General features: G+C 43.4%; 9 pseudogenes; all 9 read left to right on the forward strand.

The window, feature by feature from the left end:
• The first annotated feature begins 301 nt into the window (after positions 1-301).
• LOC130305567 (U2 spliceosomal RNA) lies at positions 302-565 on the forward strand (annotated as a pseudogene).
• A 1484-nt stretch (positions 566-2049) lies between these two features.
• Positions 2050-2313, forward strand: LOC130305568 (U2 spliceosomal RNA; annotated as a pseudogene).
• Positions 2314-3781: 1468 nt separating this feature from the next.
• Positions 3782-4045, forward strand: LOC130305569 (U2 spliceosomal RNA; annotated as a pseudogene).
• Positions 4046-5526: 1481 nt separating this feature from the next.
• Positions 5527-5790, forward strand: LOC130305570 (U2 spliceosomal RNA; annotated as a pseudogene).
• A 1472-nt stretch (positions 5791-7262) lies between these two features.
• LOC130305571 (U2 spliceosomal RNA) lies at positions 7263-7526 on the forward strand (annotated as a pseudogene).
• Positions 7527-9007: 1481 nt separating this feature from the next.
• On the forward strand, positions 9008-9271 carry LOC130305572 (U2 spliceosomal RNA; annotated as a pseudogene).
• Positions 9272-10755: 1484 nt separating this feature from the next.
• Positions 10756-11019, forward strand: LOC130305573 (U2 spliceosomal RNA; annotated as a pseudogene).
• A 1469-nt stretch (positions 11020-12488) lies between these two features.
• Positions 12489-12752, forward strand: LOC130305575 (U2 spliceosomal RNA; annotated as a pseudogene).
• Positions 12753-14224: 1472 nt separating this feature from the next.
• On the forward strand, positions 14225-14488 carry LOC130305577 (U2 spliceosomal RNA; annotated as a pseudogene).
• Positions 14489-15654: the final 1166 nt, after the last annotated feature.

Below are 15654 nucleotides of genomic sequence, written 5' to 3' on the forward strand. Positions count from 1 at the left end.
TGTTTTCATATGCAGATCTGAAATATTGTCTTATATGCAAGAGGAGGAGTGATGGGGGTTCAGGCAAAAGCCAGGCTATGGATTGCATTGCTAAATGCTCCATCAGAGTGCAATGGTCGCCTGTCCTTTTTTTAAGTGATGATGTGGGTTTAGCCTGTGCTGTATGTATGTATGGGTGGCTGACTGCCACCCACCCAGAGAGTGTATGGGAGGCTGGTTGGCTGCCAGCCTTCCTTCCATTCCTATGAGTAATGTGAGTGCTCATGAAGGGGACATGGTTGGGTCCACCCCTTTCCCGGTTATCCCCTCTAGGCCTTTTGGCTTAGATCAAGTGTAAAAAAAGAAAGGATCTTGCGACAGATCGCATCCTGAGGCACGTTTTTTTTTGTGTGAATACTTGCACTTGGGTGACTTGTGAGCACATACTGATACATACGTTCCCTATCTGGGGACCATAAATTAAATGGATTTTTGAGAAAGGGAGCTGATTTGGAAGCTTGCTTCTGTCGCCCTATGCATTGACCCGATGTGGCAGTATATTCGGGTAGTGAACAGTGCACCACCCCATTCCAGTGTTAAACAAGAAAGATTCTCATTTAATCCTCCGTGGGTGAGAATTTGAGTTTGAGAATTGGAGACCAAAATGATGAGTTGCACTGACTGGTTTATGAACGTCTATTCATTTAGCGTTTTAATGACCATGTTTGCACACTGATTGGTGTAAAAAAATAAAATAAAACTAAATAATAATAATCTAGCACACCTGTGCAGGTTTGACATGACATGACAGGTAGCTGTCTTGTGGGTGGTGCTGAATCCTGTTAAATGACGTGAGGGTCTCATGCCTATACACAAGGGTGTGTCATTGCTGTTGCTTGACCATGCATTGGTATCTGTGGTCAGTGAATGATAAAAACAAAATTTACCATCCATTGATGGATGGGAAATCCGCCATGAGGCATTTGTTTTTAGAAACTGCTGCTCACAACCAATGTTGCAATGGAGTGTCTCCATCTGCTGGTGGTATTGGAAAGGCATTAGTGCTATGACAGGGTCTGAAGAAGAAGAAGAAGAAGAAGAAGAAGAAGAAGAAGACGGAAAAAAATATATATAAAAAGAAAAAGAGAGAGAGAGAGAGAGAGACTGACTTAGTGAGCGAGTGAGTGAGAGAGTGAGAGTGAGTGAGAGTGAATGAGTGAGTGAGTGAGTGATTGAGTGAGTGAGTGAGTGAGAACAAATGAGTTAAAGCAAGTGAGTGAGAGAGATCGAATGAATGAAAGTCTGAATGACAGAAAGAAAAAAGGATGAAGAAAGAAGCATGAAGAAAAAAAAATGTATATGGAGTTGCTGACATGAGTGCAATCTACAAAGCCGTTGAGGCTGATCCTCATGGGAGGATTATTGCACCAGGACCCTTAGCACTTTTAAAATGCCATTCAATGCCACGGGCTAGATGTAAACTGCAGATGACCATGTTGTGGTAGTTACCATGGATACCCAAGTGATGTGTGAGCTAACACATAGGCCCAACAGATTCCAAGAAGGCCAGAATCACCAGCGGCACCACCATCGATTGTCAGGTCACCCGGATTCAGCAAATACCAGAGTCCAAAATGATGCAGGTTTATACTGTTAATTTTCAGTTTATCGTTACAGTTGGTGTTATTCCATGTCGGAAGGGACGCAGCTACAGCCAGTGGGGTAACTAGAGACAGGCAGGCAGCTATGTGCAACAAAGGTAGGCGTGTTGTTTTCATATGCAGATCTGAAATATTGTCTTATATGCAAGAGGAGGAGTGATGGGGGTTCAGGCAAAAGCCAGGCTATGGATTGCATTGCTAAATGCTCCATCAGAGTGCAATGGTCGCCTGTCCTTTTTTTAAGTGATGATGTGGGTTTAGCCTGTGCTGTATGTATGTATGGGTGGCTGACTGCCACCCACCCAGAGAGTGTATGGGAGGCTGGTTGGCTGCCAGCCTTCCTTCCATTCCTATGAGTAATGTGAGTGCTCATGAAGGGGACATGGTTGGGTCCACCCCTTTCCCGGTTATCCCCTCTAGGCCTTTTGGCTTAGATCAAGTGTAAAAAAAGAAAGGATCTTGCGACAGATCGCATCCTGAGGCACGTTTTTTTTTGTGTGAATACTTGCACTTGGGTGACTTGTGAGCACATACTGATACATACGTTCCCTATCTGGGGACCATAAATTAAATGGATTTTTGAGAAAGGGAGCTGATTTGGAAGCTTGCTTCTGTCGCCCTATGCATTGACCCGATGTGGCAGTATATTCGGGTAGTGAACAGTGCACCACCCCATTCCAGTGTTAAACAAGAAAGATTCTCATTTAATCCTCCGTGGGTGAGAATTTGAGTTTGAGAATTGGAGACCAAAATGATGAGTTGCACTGACTGGTTTATGAACGTCTATTCATTTAGCGTTTTAATGACCATGTTTGCACACTGATTGGTGTAAAAAAATAAAATAAAACTAAATAATAATAATCTAGCACACCTGTGCAGGTTTGACATGACATGACAGGTAGCTGTCTTGTGGGTGGTGCTGAATCCTGTTAAATGACGTGAGGGTCTCATGCCTATACACAAGGGTGTGTCATTGCTGTTGCTTGACCATGCATTGGTATCTGTGGTCAGTGAATGATAAAAACAAAATTTACCATCCATTGATGGATGGGAAATCCGCCATGAGGCATTTGTTTTTAGAAACTGCTGCTCACAACCAATGTTGCAATGGAGTGTCTCCATCTGCTGGTGGTATTGGAAAGGCATTAGTGCTATGACAGGGTCTGAAGAAGAAGAAGAAGAAGAAGAAGACGGAAAAAAATATATATAAAAAGAAAAAGAGAGAGAGAGAGAGAGAGACTGACTTAGTGAGCGAGTGAGTGAGAGAGTGAGAGTGAGTGAGAGTGAATGAGTGAGTGAGTGATTGAGTGAGTGAGTGAGTGAGAACAAATGAGTTAAAGCAAGTGAGTGAGAGAGATCGAATGAATGAAAGTCTGAATGACAGAAAGAAAAAAGGATGAAGAAAGAAGCATGAAGAAAAAAAAATGTATATGGAGTTGCTGACATGAGTGCAATCTACAAAGCCGTTGAGGCTGATCCTCATGGGAGGATTATTGCACCAGGACCCTTAGCACTTTTAAAATGCCATTCAATGCCACGGGCTAGATGTAAACTGCAGATGACCATGTTGTGGTAGTTACCATGGATACCCAAGTGATGTGTGAGCTAACACATAGGCCCAACAGATTCCAAGAAGGCCAGAATCACCAGCGGCACCACCATCGATTGTCAGGTCACCCGGATTCAGCAAATACCAGAGTCCAAAATGATGCAGGTTTATACTGTTAATTTTCAGTTTATCGTTACAGTTGGTGTTATTCCATGTCGGAAGGGACGCAGCTACAGCCAGTGGGGTAACTAGAGACAGGCAGGCAGCTATGTGCAACAAAGGTAGGCGTGTTGTTTTCATATGCAGATCTGAAATATTGTCTTATATGCAAGAGGAGGAGTGATGGGGGTTCAGGCAAAAGCCAGGCTATGGATTGCATTGCTAAATGCTCCATCAGAGTGCAATGGTCGCCTGTCCTTTTTTTAAGTGATGATGTGGGTTTAGCCTGTGCTGTATGTATGTATGGGTGGCTGACTGCCACCCACCCAGAGAGTGTATGGGAGGCTGGTTGGCTGCCAGCCTTCCTTCCATTCCTATGAGTAATGTGAGTGCTCATGAAGGGGACATGGTTGGGTCCACCCCTTTCCCGGTTATCCCCTCTAGGCCTTTTGGCTTAGATCAAGTGTAAAAAAAGAAAGGATCTTGCGACAGATCGCATCCTGAGGCACGTTTTTTTTTGTGTGAATACTTGCACTTGGGTGACTTGTGAGCACATACTGATACATACGTTCCCTATCTGGGGACCATAAATTAAATGGATTTTTGAGAAAGGGAGCTGATTTGGAAGCTTGCTTCTGTCGCCCTATGCATTGACCCGATGTGGCAGTATATTCGGGTAGTGAACAGTGCACCACCCCATTCCAGTGTTAAACAAGAAAGATTCTCATTTAATCCTCCGTGGGTGAGAATTTGAGTTTGAGAATTGGAGACCAAAATGATGAGTTGCACTGACTGGTTTATGAACGTCTATTCATTTAGCGTTTTAATGACCATGTTTGCACACTGATTGGTGTAAAAAAATAAAATAAAACTAAATAATAATAATCTAGCACACCTGTGCAGGTTTGACATGACATGACAGGTAGCTGTCTTGTGGGTGGTGCTGAATCCTGTTAAATGACGTGAGGGTCTCATGCCTATACACAAGGGTGTGTCATTGCTGTTGCTTGACCATGCATTGGTATCTGTGGTCAGTGAATGATAAAAACAAAATTTACCATCCATTGATGGATGGGAAATCCGCCATGAGGCATTTGTTTTTAGAAACTGCTGCTCACAACCAATGTTGCAATGGAGTGTCTCCATCTGCTGGTGGTATTGGAAAGGCATTAGTGCTATGACAGGGTCTGAAGAAGAAGAAGAAGAAGAAGAAGAAGAAGAAGACGGAAAAAAATATATATAAAAAGAAAAAGAGAGAGAGAGAGAGAGAGACTGACTTAGTGAGCGAGTGAGTGAGAGAGTGAGAGTGAGTGAGAGTGAATGAGTGAGTGAGTGATTGAGTGAGTGAGTGAGTGAGTGAGAACAAATGAGTTAAAGCAAGTGAGTGAGAGAGATCGAATGAATGAAAGTCTGAATGACAGAAAGAAAAAAGGATGAAGAAAGAAGCATGAAGAAAAAAAAATGTATATGGAGTTGCTGACATGAGTGCAATCTACAAAGCCGTTGAGGCTGATCCTCATGGGAGGATTATTGCACCAGGACCCTTAGCACTTTTAAAATGCCATTCAATGCCACGGGCTAGATGTAAACTGCAGATGACCATGTTGTGGTAGTTACCATGGATACCCAAGTGATGTGTGAGCTAACACATAGGCCCAACAGATTCCAAGAAGGCCAGAATCACCAGCGGCACCACCATCGATTGTCAGGTCACCCGGATTCAGCAAATACCAGAGTCCAAAATGATGCAGGTTTATACTGTTAATTTTCAGTTTATCGTTACAGTTGGTGTTATTCCATGTCGGAAGGGACGCAGCTACAGCCAGTGGGGTAACTAGAGACAGGCAGGCAGCTATGTGCAACAAAGGTAGGCGTGTTGTTTTCATATGCAGATCTGAAATATTGTCTTATATGCAAGAGGAGGAGTGATGGGGGTTCAGGCAAAAGCCAGGCTATGGATTGCATTGCTAAATGCTCCATCAGAGTGCAATGGTCGCCTGTCCTTTTTTTAAGTGATGATGTGGGTTTAGCCTGTGCTGTATGTATGTATGGGTGGCTGACTGCCACCCACCCAGAGAGTGTATGGGAGGCTGGTTGGCTGCCAGCCTTCCTTCCATTCCTATGAGTAATGTGAGTGCTCATGAAGGGGACATGGTTGGGTCCACCCCTTTCCCGGTTATCCCCTCTAGGCCTTTTGGCTTAGATCAAGTGTAAAAAAAGAAAGGATCTTGCGACAGATCGCATCCTGAGGCACGTTTTTTTTTGTGTGAATACTTGCACTTGGGTGACTTGTGAGCACATACTGATACATACGTTCCCTATCTGGGGACCATAAATTAAATGGATTTTTGAGAAAGGGAGCTGATTTGGAAGCTTGCTTCTGTCGCCCTATGCATTGACCCGATGTGGCAGTATATTCGGGTAGTGAACAGTGCACCACCCCATTCCAGTGTTAAACAAGAAAGATTCTCATTTAATCCTCCGTGGGTGAGAATTTGAGTTTGAGAATTGGAGACCAAAATGATGAGTTGCACTGACTGGTTTATGAACGTCTATTCATTTAGCGTTTTAATGACCATGTTTGCACACTGATTGGTGTAAAAAAATAAAATAAAACTAAATAATAATAATCTAGCACACCTGTGCAGGTTTGACATGACATGACAGGTAGCTGTCTTGTGGGTGGTGCTGAATCCTGTTAAATGACGTGAGGGTCTCATGCCTATACACAAGGGTGTGTCATTGCTGTTGCTTGACCATGCATTGGTATCTGTGGTCAGTGAATGATAAAAACAAAATTTACCATCCATTGATGGATGGGAAATCCGCCATGAGGCATTTGTTTTTAGAAACTGCTGCTCACAACCAATGTTGCAATGGAGTGTCTCCATCTGCTGGTGGTATTGGAAAGGCATTAGTGCTATGACAGGGTCTGAAGAAGAAGAAGAAGAAGAAGAAGACGGAAAAAAATATATATAAAAAGAAAAAGAGAGAGAGAGAGAGAGAGACTGACTTAGTGAGCGAGTGAGTGAGAGAGTGAGAGTGAGTGAGAGTGAATGAGTGAGTGAGTGATTGAGTGAGTGAGTGAGTGAGTGAGAACAAATGAGTTAAAGCAAGTGAGTGAGAGAGATCGAATGAATGAAAGTCTGAATGACAGAAAGAAAAAAGGATGAAGAAAGAAGCATGAAGAAAAAAAAATGTATATGGAGTTGCTGACATGAGTGCAATCTACAAAGCCGTTGAGGCTGATCCTCATGGGAGGATTATTGCACCAGGACCCTTAGCACTTTTAAAATGCCATTCAATGCCACGGGCTAGATGTAAACTGCAGATGACCATGTTGTGGTAGTTACCATGGATACCCAAGTGATGTGTGAGCTAACACATAGGCCCAACAGATTCCAAGAAGGCCAGAATCACCAGCGGCACCACCATCGATTGTCAGGTCACCCGGATTCAGCAAATACCAGAGTCCAAAATGATGCAGGTTTATACTGTTAATTTTCAGTTTATCGTTACAGTTGGTGTTATTCCATGTCGGAAGGGACGCAGCTACAGCCAGTGGGGTAACTAGAGACAGGCAGGCAGCTATGTGCAACAAAGGTAGGCGTGTTGTTTTCATATGCAGATCTGAAATATTGTCTTATATGCAAGAGGAGGAGTGATGGGGGTTCAGGCAAAAGCCAGGCTATGGATTGCATTGCTAAATGCTCCATCAGAGTGCAATGGTCGCCTGTCCTTTTTTTAAGTGATGATGTGGGTTTAGCCTGTGCTGTATGTATGTATGGGTGGCTGACTGCCACCCACCCAGAGAGTGTATGGGAGGCTGGTTGGCTGCCAGCCTTCCTTCCATTCCTATGAGTAATGTGAGTGCTCATGAAGGGGACATGGTTGGGTCCACCCCTTTCCCGGTTATCCCCTCTAGGCCTTTTGGCTTAGATCAAGTGTAAAAAAAGAAAGGATCTTGCGACAGATCGCATCCTGAGGCACGTTTTTTTTTGTGTGAATACTTGCACTTGGGTGACTTGTGAGCACATACTGATACATACGTTCCCTATCTGGGGACCATAAATTAAATGGATTTTTGAGAAAGGGAGCTGATTTGGAAGCTTGCTTCTGTCGCCCTATGCATTGACCCGATGTGGCAGTATATTCGGGTAGTGAACAGTGCACCACCCCATTCCAGTGTTAAACAAGAAAGATTCTCATTTAATCCTCCGTGGGTGAGAATTTGAGTTTGAGAATTGGAGACCAAAATGATGAGTTGCACTGACTGGTTTATGAACGTCTATTCATTTAGCGTTTTAATGACCATGTTTGCACACTGATTGGTGTAAAAAAATAAAATAAAACTAAATAATAATAATCTAGCACACCTGTGCAGGTTTGACATGACATGACAGGTAGCTGTCTTGTGGGTGGTGCTGAATCCTGTTAAATGACGTGAGGGTCTCATGCCTATACACAAGGGTGTGTCATTGCTGTTGCTTGACCATGCATTGGTATCTGTGGTCAGTGAATGATAAAAACAAAATTTACCATCCATTGATGGATGGGAAATCCGCCATGAGGCATTTGTTTTTAGAAACTGCTGCTCACAACCAATGTTGCAATGGAGTGTCTCCATCTGCTGGTGGTATTGGAAAGGCATTAGTGCTATGACAGGGTCTGAAGAAGAAGAAGAAGAAGAAGAAGAAGAAGAAGACGGAAAAAAATATATATAAAAAGAAAAAGAGAGAGAGAGAGAGAGAGACTGACTTAGTGAGCGAGTGAGTGAGAGAGTGAGAGTGAGTGAGAGTGAATGAGTGAGTGAGTGATTGAGTGAGTGAGTGAGTGAGTGAGAACAAATGAGTTAAAGCAAGTGAGTGAGAGAGATCGAATGAATGAAAGTCTGAATGACAGAAAGAAAAAAGGATGAAGAAAGAAGCATGAAGAAAAAAAAATGTATATGGAGTTGCTGACATGAGTGCAATCTACAAAGCCGTTGAGGCTAATCCTCATGGGAGGATTATTGCACCAGGACCCTTAGCACTTTTAAAATGCCATTCAATGCCACGGGCTAGATGTAAACTGCAGATGACCATGTTGTGGTAGTTACCATGGATACCCAAGTGATGTGTGAGCTAACACATAGGCCCAACAGATTCCAAGAAGGCCAGAATCACCAGCGGCACCACCATCGATTGTCAGGTCACCCGGATTCAGCAAATACCAGAGTCCAAAATGATGCAGGTTTATACTGTTAATTTTCAGTTTATCGTTACAGTTGGTGTTATTCCATGTCGGAAGGGACGCAGCTACAGCCAGTGGGGTAACTAGAGACAGGCAGGCAGCTATGTGCAACAAAGGTAGGCGTGTTGTTTTCATATGCAGATCTGAAATATTGTCTTATATGCAAGAGGAGGAGTGATGGGGGTTCAGGCAAAAGCCAGGCTATGGATTGCATTGCTAAATGCTCCATCAGAGTGCAATGGTCGCCTGTCCTTTTTTTAAGTGATGATGTGGGTTTAGCCTGTGCTGTATGTATGTATGGGTGGCTGACTGCCACCCACCCAGAGAGTGTATGGGAGGCTGGTTGGCTGCCAGCCTTCCTTCCATTCCTATGAGTAATGTGAGTGCTCATGAAGGGGACATGGTTGGGTCCACCCCTTTCCCGGTTATCCCCTCTAGGCCTTTTGGCTTAGATCAAGTGTAAAAAAAGAAAGGATCTTGCGACAGATCGCATCCTGAGGCACGTTTTTTTTTGTGTGAATACTTGCACTTGGGTGACTTGTGAGCACATACTGATACATACGTTCCCTATCTGGGGACCATAAATTAAATGGATTTTTGAGAAAGGGAGCTGATTTGGAAGCTTGCTTCTGTCGCCCTATGCATTGACCCGATGTGGCAGTATATTCGGGTAGTGAACAGTGCACCACCCCATTCCAGTGTTAAACAAGAAAGATTCTCATTTAATCCTCCGTGGGTGAGAATTTGAGTTTGAGAATTGGAGACCAAAATGATGAGTTGCACTGACTGGTTTATGAACGTCTATTCATTTAGCGTTTTAATGACCATGTTTGCACACTGATTGGTGTAAAAAAATAAAATAAAACTAAATAATAATAATCTAGCACACCTGTGCAGGTTTGACATGACATGACAGGTAGCTGTCTTGTGGGTGGTGCTGAATCCTGTTAAATGACGTGAGGGTCTCATGCCTATACACAAGGGTGTGTCATTGCTGTTGCTTGACCATGCATTGGTATCTGTGGTCAGTGAATGATAAAAACAAAATTTACCATCCATTGATGGATGGGAAATCCGCCATGAGGCATTTGTTTTTAGAAACTGCTGCTCACAACCAATGTTGCAATGGAGTGTCTCCATCTGCTGGTGGTATTGGAAAGGCATTAGTGCTATGACAGGGTCTGAAGAAGAAGAAGAAGAAGAAGAAGAAGAAGAAGAAGACGGAAAAAAATATATATAAAAAGAAAAAGAGAGAGAGAGAGAGAGAGACTGACTTAGTGAGCGAGTGAGTGAGAGAGTGAGAGTGAGTGAGAGTGAATGAGTGAGTGAGTGATTGAGTGAGTGAGTGAGTGAGTGAGAACAAATGAGTTAAAGCAAGTGAGTGAGAGAGATCGAATGAATGAAAGTCTGAATGACAGAAAGAAAAAAGGATGAAGAAAGAAGCATGAAGAAAAAAAAATGTATATGGAGTTGCTGACATGAGTGCAATCTACAAAGCCGTTGAGGCTGATCCTCATGGGAGGATTATTGCACCAGGACCCTTAGCACTTTTAAAATGCCATTCAATGCCACGGGCTAGATGTAAACTGCAGATGACCATGTTGTGGTAGTTACCATGGATACCCAAGTGATGTGTGAGCTAACACATAGGCCCAACAGATTCCAAGAAGGCCAGAATCACCAGCGGCACCACCATCGATTGTCAGGTCACCCGGATTCAGCAAATACCAGAGTCCAAAATGATGCAGGTTTATACTGTTAATTTTCAGTTTATCGTTACAGTTGGTGTTATTCCATGTCGGAAGGGACGCAGCTACAGCCAGTGGGGTAACTAGAGACAGGCAGGCAGCTATGTGCAACAAAGGTAGGCGTGTTGTTTTCATATGCAGATCTGAAATATTGTCTTATATGCAAGAGGAGGAGTGATGGGGGTTCAGGCAAAAGCCAGGCTATGGATTGCATTGCTAAATGCTCCATCAGAGTGCAATGGTCGCCTGTCCTTTTTTTAAGTGATGATGTGGGTTTAGCCTGTGCTGTATGTATGTATGGGTGGCTGACTGCCACCCACCCAGAGAGTGTATGGGAGGCTGGTTGGCTGCCAGCCTTCCTTCCATTCCTATGAGTAATGTGAGTGCTCATGAAGGGGACATGGTTGGGTCCACCCCTTTCCCGGTTATCCCCTCTAGGCCTTTTGGCTTAGATCAAGTGTAAAAAAAGAAAGGATCTTGCGACAGATCGCATCCTGAGGCACGTTTTTTTTTGTGTGAATACTTGCACTTGGGTGACTTGTGAGCACATACTGATACATACGTTCCCTATCTGGGGACCATAAATTAAATGGATTTTTGAGAAAGGGAGCTGATTTGGAAGCTTGCTTCTGTCGCCCTATGCATTGACCCGATGTGGCAGTATATTCGGGTAGTGAACAGTGCACCACCCCATTCCAGTGTTAAACAAGAAAGATTCTCATTTAATCCTCCGTGGGTGAGAATTTGAGTTTGAGAATTGGAGACCAAAATGATGAGTTGCACTGACTGGTTTATGAACGTCTATTCATTTAGCGTTTTAATGACCATGTTTGCACACTGATTGGTGTAAAAAAATAAAATAAAACTAAATAATAATAATCTAGCACACCTGTGCAGGTTTGACATGACATGACAGGTAGCTGTCTTGTGGGTGGTGCTGAATCCTGTTAAATGACGTGAGGGTCTCATGCCTATACACAAGGGTGTGTCATTGCTGTTGCTTGACCATGCATTGGTATCTGTGGTCAGTGAATGATAAAAACAAAATTTACCATCCATTGATGGAGAAATCCGCCATGAGGCATTTGTTTTTAGAAACTGCTGCTCACAACCAATGTTGCAATGGAGTGTCTCCATCTGCTGGTGGTATTGGAAAGGCATTAGTGCTATGACAGGGTCTGAAGAAGAAGAAGAAGAAGAAGAAGACGGAAAAAAATATATATAAAAAGAAAAAGAGAGAGAGAGAGAGAGAGACTGACTTAGTGAGCGAGTGAGTGAGAGAGTGAGAGTGAGTGAGAGTGAATGAGTGAGTGAGTGATTGAGTGAGTGAGTGAGTGAGTGAGAACAAATGAGTTAAAGCAAGTGAGTGAGAGAGATCGAATGAATGAAAGTCTGAATGACAGAAAGAAAAAAGGATGAAGAAAGAAGCATGAAGAAAAAAAAATGTATATGGAGTTGCTGACATGAGTGCAATCTACAAAGCCGTTGAGGCTGATCCTCATGGGAGGATTATTGCACCAGGACCCTTAGCACTTTTAAAATGCCATTCAATGCCACGGGCTAGATGTAAACTGCAGATGACCATGTTGTGGTAGTTACCATGGATACCCAAGTGATGTGTGAGCTAACACATAGGCCCAACAGATTCCAAGAAGGCCAGAATCACCAGCGGCACCACCATCGATTGTCAGGTCACCCGGATTCAGCAAATACCAGAGTCCAAAATGATGCAGGTTTATACTGTTAATTTTCAGTTTATCGTTACAGTTGGTGTTATTCCATGTCGGAAGGGACGCAGCTACAGCCAGTGGGGTAACTAGAGACAGGCAGGCAGCTATGTGCAACAAAGGTAGGCGTGTTGTTTTCATATGCAGATCTGAAATATTGTCTTATATGCAAGAGGAGGAGTGATGGGGGTTCAGGCAAAAGCCAGGCTATGGATTGCATTGCTAAATGCTCCATCAGAGTGCAATGGTCGCCTGTCCTTTTTTTAAGTGATGATGTGGGTTTAGCCTGTGCTGTATGTATGTATGGGTGGCTGACTGCCACCCACCCAGAGAGTGTATGGGAGGCTGGTTGGCTGCCAGCCTTCCTTCCATTCCTATGAGTAATGTGAGTGCTCATGAAGGGGACATGGTTGGGTCCACCCCTTTCCCGGTTATCCCCTCTAGGCCTTTTGGCTTAGATCAAGTGTAAAAAAAGAAAGGATCTTGCGACAGATCGCATCCTGAGGCACGTTTTTTTTTGTGTGAATACTTGCACTTGGGTGACTTGTGAGCACATACTGATACATACGTTCCCTATCTGGGGACCATAAATTAAATGGATTTTTGAGAAAGGGAGCTGATTTGGAAGCTTGCTTCTGTCGCCCTATGCATTGACCCGATGTGGCAGTATATTCGGGTAGTGAACAGTGCACCACCCCATTCCAGTGTTAAACAAGAAAGATTCTCATTTAATCCTCCGTGGGTGAGAATTTGAGTTTGAGAATTGGAGACCAAAATGATGAGTTGCACTGACTGGTTTATGAACGTCTATTCATTTAGCGTTTTAATGACCATGTTTGCACACTGATTGGTGTAAAAAAATAAAATAAAACTAAATAATAATAATCTAGCACACCTGTGCAGGTTTGACATGACATGACAGGTAGCTGTCTTGTGGGTGGTGCTGAATCCTGTTAAATGACGTGAGGGTCTCATGCCTATACACAAGGGTGTGTCATTGCTGTTGCTTGACCATGCATTGGTATCTGTGGTCAGTGAATGATAAAAACAAAATTTACCATCCATTGATGGATGGGAAATCCGCCATGAGGCATTTGTTTTTAGAAACTGCTGCTCACAACCAATGTTGCAATGGAGTGTCTCCATCTGCTGGTGGTATTGGAAAGGCATTAGTGCTATGACAGGGTCTGAAGAAGAAGAAGAAGAAGAAGAAGACGGAAAAAAATATATATAAAAAGAAAAAGAGAGAGAGAGAGAGAGAGACTGACTTAGTGAGCGAGTGAGTGAGAGAGTGAGAGTGAGTGAGAGTGAATGAGTGAGTGAGTGATTGAGTGAGTGAGTGAGTGAGTGAGAACAAATGAGTTAAAGCAAGTGAGTGAGAGAGATCGAATGAATGAAAGTCTGAATGACAGAAAGAAAAAAGGATGAAGAAAGAAGCATGAAGAAAAAAAAATGTATATGGAGTTGCTGACATGAGTGCAATCTACAAAGCCGTTGAGGCTGATCCTCATGGGAGGATTATTGCACCAGGACCCTTAGCACTTTTAAAATGCCATTCAATGCCACGGGCTAGATGTAAACTGCAGATGACCATGTTGTGGTAGTTACCATGGATACCCAAGTGATGTGTGAGCTAACACATAGGCCCAACAGATTCCAAGAAGGCCAGAATCACCAGCGGCACCACCATCGATTGTCAGGTCACCCGGATTCAGCAAATACCAGAGTCCAAAATGATGCAGGTTTATACTGTTAATTTTCAGTTTATCGTTACAGTTGGTGTTATTCCATGTCGGAAGGGACGCAGCTACAGCCAGTGGGGTAACTAGAGACAGGCAGGCAGCTATGTGCAACAAAGGTAGGCGTGTTGTTTTCATATGCAGATCTGAAATATTGTCTTATATGCAAGAGGAGGAGTGATGGGGGTTCAGGCAAAAGCCAGGCTATGGATTGCATTGCTAAATGCTCCATCAGAGTGCAATGGTCGCCTGTCCTTTTTTTAAGTGATGATGTGGGTTTAGCCTGTGCTGTATGTATGTATGGGTGGCTGACTGCCACCCACCCAGAGAGTGTATGGGAGGCTGGTTGGCTGCCAGCCTTCCTTCCATTCCTATGAGTAATGTGAGTGCTCATGAAGGGGACATGGTTGGGTCCACCCCTTTCCCGGTTATCCCCTCTAGGCCTTTTGGCTTAGATCAAGTGTAAAAAAAGAAAGGATCTTGCGACAGATCGCATCCTGAGGCACGTTTTTTTTTGTGTGAATACTTGCACTTGGGTGACTTGTGAGCACATACTGATACATACGTTCCCTATCTGGGGACCATAAATTAAATGGATTTTTGAGAAAGGGAGCTGATTTGGAAGCTTGCTTCTGTCGCCCTATGCATTGACCCGATGTGGCAGTATATTCGGGTAGTGAACAGTGCACCACCCCATTCCAGTGTTAAACAAGAAAGATTCTCATTTAATCCTCCGTGGGTGAGAATTTGAGTTTGAGAATTGGAGACCAAAATGATGAGTTGCACTGACTGGTTTATGAACGTCTATTCATTTAGCGTTTTAATGACCATGTTTGCACACTGATTGGTGTAAAAAAATAAAATAAAACTAAATAATAATAATCTAGCACACCTGTGCAGGTTTGACATGACATGACAGGTAGCTGTCTTGTGGGTGGTGCTGAATCCTGTTAAATGACGTGAGGGTCTCATGCCTATACACAAGGGTGTGTCATTGCTGTTGCTTGACCATGCATTGGTATCTGTGGTCAGTGAATGATAAAAACAAAATTTACCATCCATTGATGGATGGGAAATCCGCCATGAGTCATTTGTTTTTAGAAACTGCTGCTCACAACCAATGTTGCAATGGAGTGTCTCCATCTGCTGGTGGTATTGGAAAGGCATTAGTGCTATGACAGGGTCTGAAGAAGAAGAAGAAGAAGAAGAAGAAGAAGACGGAAAAAAATATATATAAAAAGAAAAAGAGAGAGAGAGAGAGAGAGACTGACTTAGTGAGCGAGTGAGTGAGAGAGTGAGAGTGAGTGAGAGTGAATGAGTGAGTGAGTGATTGAGTGAGTGAGTGAGTGAGTGAGAACAAATGAGTTAAAGCAAGTGAGTGAGAGAGATCGAATGAATGAAAGTCTGAATGACAGAAAGAAAAAAGGATGAAGAAAGAAGCATGAAGAAAAAAAAATGTATATGGAGTTGCTGACATGAGTGCAATCTACAAAGCCGTTGAGGCTGATCCTCATGGGAGGATTATTGCACCAGGACCCTTAGCACTTTTAAAATGCCATTCAATGCCACGGGCTAGATGTAAACTGCAGATGACCATGTTGTGGTAGTTACCATGGATACCCAAGTGATGTGTGAGCTAACACATAGGCCCAACAGATTCCAAGAAGGCCAGAATCACCAGCGGCACCACCATCGATTGTCAGGTCACCCGGATTCAGCAAATACCAGAGTCCAAAATGATGCAGGTTTATACTGTTAATTTTCAGTTTATCGTTACAGTTGGTGTTATTCCATGTCGGAAGGGACGCAGCTACAGCCAGTGGGGTAACTAGAGACAGGCAGGCAGCTATGTGCAACAAA

The sequence above is a fragment of the Hyla sarda genome, unplaced genomic scaffold, assembly GCF_029499605.1.
Source record: "Hyla sarda isolate aHylSar1 unplaced genomic scaffold, aHylSar1.hap1 scaffold_1321, whole genome shotgun sequence".
Lineage (NCBI taxonomy): Eukaryota > Metazoa > Chordata > Amphibia > Anura > Hylidae > Hyla > Hyla sarda.